A 5,814-nucleotide genomic window follows, 5' to 3' on the forward strand; every position below is an offset into this window, starting at 1 on the left:
TAAATTTGCATCACTTAACTGTGCAAACATTTTTGCTCCACTCCATTTTACTCCTCTCAGACCATAAGAAGCTTTTGTTACACACAAATATTTATAAATCATGTTAGGAATAATTGTTCATGTTCATGTTCTTACACTCTACTAGGAGACATATATGTTATGTCATTGAGTACACGCACAAACTAAATGACATGAGCAAATTTCCTTTTTAAACCCTTTGTGAAGGTTGATGTCAATCAAACCCAAATCTGTAGTTCAATTAAATGCTCTCTACTGAAACCCACTGAGTGTAGTACAAACAAAAATGTTACTATTCTATGTGCTTGGTCTCATTTCCTGTCTTCTTTTTACTGCCACATGCATGACCCTGTTAGTCCAACCAAAAAGATCTTTTACAGAAAAAAAAAAGTATCATTTATTTATTGTGGACATCCATTAAACTGCCCCCCCCTTTGGATACATGACTTATTCTTTTAAAGATAGATACACTAATAATTCACTACCTGGGTATTAATATAATGTATGGAAATTAAGTATTTGCCTATCACATTTTTATAGAATCTGAGAACAAACATTTTGACAAAAGCTACTGATTGTAAAATGATTCTATGCCTTACTGCATGACATGTTGGTCTGTCATCAAATTATTTTAATTGAAATCAGCTGTTCAAATGACCTTACCTCCATAGCAGTTCTTTCATTTATATGAACTCATTTATATCTAAAATTCCAATGTGGATGGACAATAGCAATTTAACTGGATTATCTCCCTTTCATTCTTTGGAATACTCTAGTGTTGTCATGAAAATTACAGTTATGTTTAAGCCATTTTTACTATCACTATCTTTTTTAGTAAGTAGTGACAAAGGTAAAGCACTCACAGGAAATTGAAATGCTGAAATGAATTGAAAAGTAAGCCAAAGCATTTTAAGAAAATGCTAACACAGAGAGAAATAAATCCCTTTCTCAAGGAAGGATAGTGAATAAATTACATCAGCTTCATATTGGCTTTCAAATTGGTTTCAATCTAACATATCCTTTCAGAGAATATAGATTATGAAATTCCATGGCATTTCTATCATTTTAATTTGAGCAATAGTAATTGTTAGCCATTATTATTTAAATTTTAGTAAAATAAGCCATTAAATTCCCTCAAGATAAAGTAGCTGTAAATTACTATCTAGTCCTTCTTTCACGATAGGATTTCTCTAATTGTTTAAATGTAAAAGCTCATCACCTTTATCAAGGAGTATCAAAGTAGAAAAAATTAAAGCAAACTTTAATTACTGGTAAATCTTCTCTGTGATTAAAAAATGCTCTTATACTTAAATGTAGTTACTTTTCTTAGTGGAAACATGAAGATTTTAATTCTCATTCTCTTTAGCTTGGGGTCATGGCAAAATATCAGTGGGGTAGAGAGAAGGTGACTGGTTTTGAGCTGTTTGGTGGAATCACATCTCATTATGCCTCCCAAAATAGCAATCATGCCATTAACTTTTTGCTTTATGAAATATCCAAATAACACATATTGATAAACACATATAAAATAAATGTTACAACTCAATGTTTCATGAGTATGAAAATAATTTCATACTTATTATTTGCATTAGATTTCTATTTTATGGTTGGAACTCCTTTCAAATCTCATTCCTCTATTTCCTGTATCTGGGATGAGGTTGATTTCCCTCAACAGGACCAATGATGCATGCTTGAGCACAGTGATGAAACGGAACCAATCAGAATCCTCACCATGAATTATTTACTCATGGGTTGTATACACTAGATTTCTCTTATCATATAATCCCCACTTTTTGTAGTAGATGAATATGAGAGCCAGAAAAGTAGACATAGAAAACAGGTGGAGAAAATTCCCTGCTTGTATTTCCAGGGCCCTGTATCTAACCATAACTGAAAATAATTCATTAATGTTTTTAAACTTAGAGTTTTATGAAAATAATTTATTATTCTCCCATTTTCAGTCTTCGTAAGTTTTGCTAGCCTGCTATCATGAACCACAATCTACATTAAATTTCACTGTTTGGTTTGAAAATGATGTAATCCCAACCATAATTGTTCACCATTTTACAATCCAAGTACTGAAAAACTATTTGCCGATAGTGGTATTCAACAAAGGCTATTTCAAGTAATAGACCCTTATAACATGCAAATAGTTGAGTCAGCATAAGGCCTCAGATGGGTGGATTCTGATAGAAGGGACTGCTGAATTCTTTTTATGCTGAAGGAAAGCCACTAATTAATAATAATAGTAATAATTCAACTGAGACTTCAGGAAATATGGTAGAAATTGTTAGGACATTGATGTAGGTTGGCAACTACTGCCTGTGGCCTTCAGAGAGGTGTTTTATTATATTTAGTATAATAAAAATAGACTGAATCTCATAGTTCAAAGACTTAAAACAGTCATGTACACATTTGAATTTCATTTTATTTTTAAATTTTCTTAAGATTTATTTATTTACTTAGAGAGATGGGGACTGTGGAAAGGCAGAGGTAAAAAAGAATCCTGAAGCCAACTCCCCACTGCACATGGAACCCGACATGGGTATCTATCCCAAGACCCTGAGATCATGACCTGAGCCTAAGTCAAGAGCTGGATGCTTAATGGCCTGAGCCACTCAGGGGCCCCTGAATTTTACTTTAATAAGTGTTATAGGAATACATTCCAGACTAGTAGTGGTGAGAATTCTGCTTCTCACCATTTTATACCTACTCTTTCCCCCACCATTTGCCCTCCTAACACAAAGGGAAGGTCGAAATGTAGTTATTGTTTCAGTGCCTTCAAAATTAGGAACAGTTGCTGGAGGTGAGTGATGGATGGGATGGGGTAATTGAGTGATGGGCATTAAGGAGGGCACGTGTTATGATGAGCAGTGAGAGTTATTCACAACTGAGAAATTATTGAACACTACATCTGAAACTAATGATGTACTATATGTTGGCTAATTTAATTGAAATAAAAAAAGAAAATAAATAAAATAAAATTAGGAATGGAAGCAGCTCTACTTAATGAATTTAATGAGCAGCATCATTATTGTTTTTCAGCTCACAAAATGAATACAGTTCAATGACTGTATGACCAGATTTTAGGAAAAATAAAAGTTTAAATAAAAGTTATCCAGTGAAAAACAAAACTATGTTCTTTCAGAATTCAGGAACTGCCTTCAGTATGGGCATATTTGTGGCTTAACACCTCTTAAATTTTACTTTCAGTAACATCCTTTCATTAAATCCTGGCAGAATACAATAGTATGAAGGGACATTAAGATCATAGGTCTTTTTTGTAATGAAGTGATAGATTATCTTATTTCTTTTTACTTCCTTCCTCGGTATATCACTTTGAGTAAATGTTGAAGACTGTAATAAATTGACATCATATTTTCAAACCCTCTCTTTTATACTGAAGGTCGTTTGGATAGGTGTTTGCCAGTAGTTTCCAATAAGATGCTATTGTCTATATAATACTTAAAGTAAAATTTCTCAAGGAGCTTTTTTTGGAGGTGGGATTAATGATAATTATGCACAGAAATACACAGCTACTTTGAAGTACCTTTTTAGAAAATAACAAATTGCATTATTGAAGCGTGTATTCATTCTAATGATGTGTATGTTTTAGTTTAATGTTAAATATTCTTAAGTATCTAAGTAATGCAAAGTCAACTAGATCCTTCCTGAGGTTTTTTTAAAAAGGCTTAAGCATGACTAACGCTTAATTACTGTTAAAAAATGAGAATAACTGGGCTCCTGGGTGGCTCAGTAGACTAAGCATCTGCCTTGGGCTCCTGTCATGATCCCTGGGTCCTGGGACGTAGCCCTGCTCAGTGGGGAGCTTGCTTCTCCCTCTCCCTTTGCCACTCCCCCTGCTTGTGCTCTCTTGCTCTCTCTCTCTCTCTGTCACATAAATAAATAAATAAAATAAGTTTAAAAAAATTAAAAATGAGAATAACTAACTAAAACATATAATCAAGAGTTAGTGAAATTACATGAAATTTTAGATTCACAGGTTGAGCAAATTCATTTATTCCGGGAATGGTTGTTCTATCTCCCAGCCAATCAAACCAGTAAGGTCTCAACACAAGAATGGGACTCCAGAGACAAACAAGAATCTGAATGTCGACTCTGTCACTCAGTAGCTGTGTGAATGTGGGTAAGTTGCTTAACTTCTCTAAGTCTCAGTTTTCATGTCTGAATAATGAGAATATAATTAGAATGAACCAATGAGATAGATTATATAAAGCCATCTTAACTTTGCTTAGTGACTAATAAGCACACCTACATATTTGCTATTCTTTTTATATTATTGTTAATACTATAAGCCTTTTAATATACAAATCTAAAATAAATATATTCAAGTAATGTACCATTGATTTTCAATTTGGATAAAAGTATGTATTTATCAACTAAATGATTTCATTAAGTTCTATGTTGTGTATCATTCATTTATATAACTATGTTAAGGTTTAATGTCTTCCAAAACTTACATGTTCAAAGAAACAAACATTTATAAATGGATATGAAATAGTATTTAAGAGAAAGGAATTAGACTATGTTTGGAATCCTGACTGTACTTCTTCCCAGCCGTGTGACCTTAAGCATTTACGTGGACTACCTGTGCTCAGGGCATCCATAGCATGTGTGGAGCATAGGTAAATATTTTTTGCAGAAATCCTATCCATATAAATCATCTGAGTGTCCCTAAATTAGCATGTCTGCCACTTTCTGATACCAGTTGTGCACTATTCAATGAAAGAAATGGCGTAGTGATCAGTGGGAGAGATTAACTTGCCAGACTGCTTTCCTGGAATCACGGACGAGAATCATTAGGCTCTGGGACATCTCTACACATGTGAATGTCAATGCCTCTTGTAACAAACTGACGAGTTAGGAAAGGGTGTTCAAGTGAGTGCCCTAAGGAAAGGAATAGAGGCTGGGTCTGACATGGGAACCAGGCTGGGCTCAGGACTCCCTACTCAGATATACCACTGGTACAAACCTGTGCCAGAAGGGTTTTTTTTTTTTTTTTTTTTGAAGAAGGCATCCATAAGTATGGGACTTCATGAATCCCAGTGTAGCATGAGCCAAAGTAGCAGCCCTGCTTATCTATGTATGAGATCAGTACTGCTCTGAGCAACAGCCTCCCCAGCTGGAAGATGATGATATGAATACTTCATTTAATATAATGTTATCACAAGCTTTAGAGAAGCCACTGTGCATTTGTACTTCATAAGCATGACGATTGGGTGTTCATGCTGTTGCATGACACGTGCATTCCTCAAACCTTGCCACGATGACTGTCACATTATCCATCTGATGTGAAAAAAAAATCAAAAGTACAAAGAGCTCTACAGAAATCAAATGTAAGAAAAGGTCTACCTACAATTCAACTGTTTATTCCTAAATTATGATCACATGCTGTTTAATTTATAAAAATTATAAATAGTTAAAAACTCCCCTTTGACTCCACCAATGCCCAAGACAATTTAAAAATAAATTTTAAATATTCTTCTCTAAAAATATAAAACCTTGAGAATTTACAAATTCCCAAACTTAGTGTGCATCAGAATCATGAGAAGAGCTTGTTAAAAGATGACTGGCACTCAACTTGAGAGTTTCTTTTTCTGTAGGCAGGACTTTATAATTTGCATTTTTAAAAAGTCCCTAAATTGATTCAGATGCCTTGGTGCAGGGACCACCACATTGTTATGAGTTATTCTGATAGTAACGTCATTGCCCTATTCTTTCTTTTCTATTTGATTTTTTTAAAGATTTTATTTACTTATGTGAGAGATAATGAGA

At 34.0% G+C, this 5,814-nt stretch overlaps 1 non-coding gene across 1 annotated transcript; it reads left to right on the forward strand.

The window, feature by feature from the left end:
- The first annotated feature begins 5,226 nt into the window (after positions 1 to 5,226).
- LOC113919128 lies at positions 5,227 to 5,331 on the forward strand. Its single transcript, XR_003518855.1, has one exon. It is a non-coding gene; the product is annotated as a small nucleolar RNA U13 (small nucleolar RNA).
- Positions 5,332 to 5,814: the final 483 nt, after the last annotated feature.

Source organism: Zalophus californianus, chromosome 1 (genome assembly GCF_009762305.2).
Source record: "Zalophus californianus isolate mZalCal1 chromosome 1, mZalCal1.pri.v2, whole genome shotgun sequence".
Classification (NCBI taxonomy): domain Eukaryota; kingdom Metazoa; phylum Chordata; class Mammalia; order Carnivora; family Otariidae; genus Zalophus; species Zalophus californianus.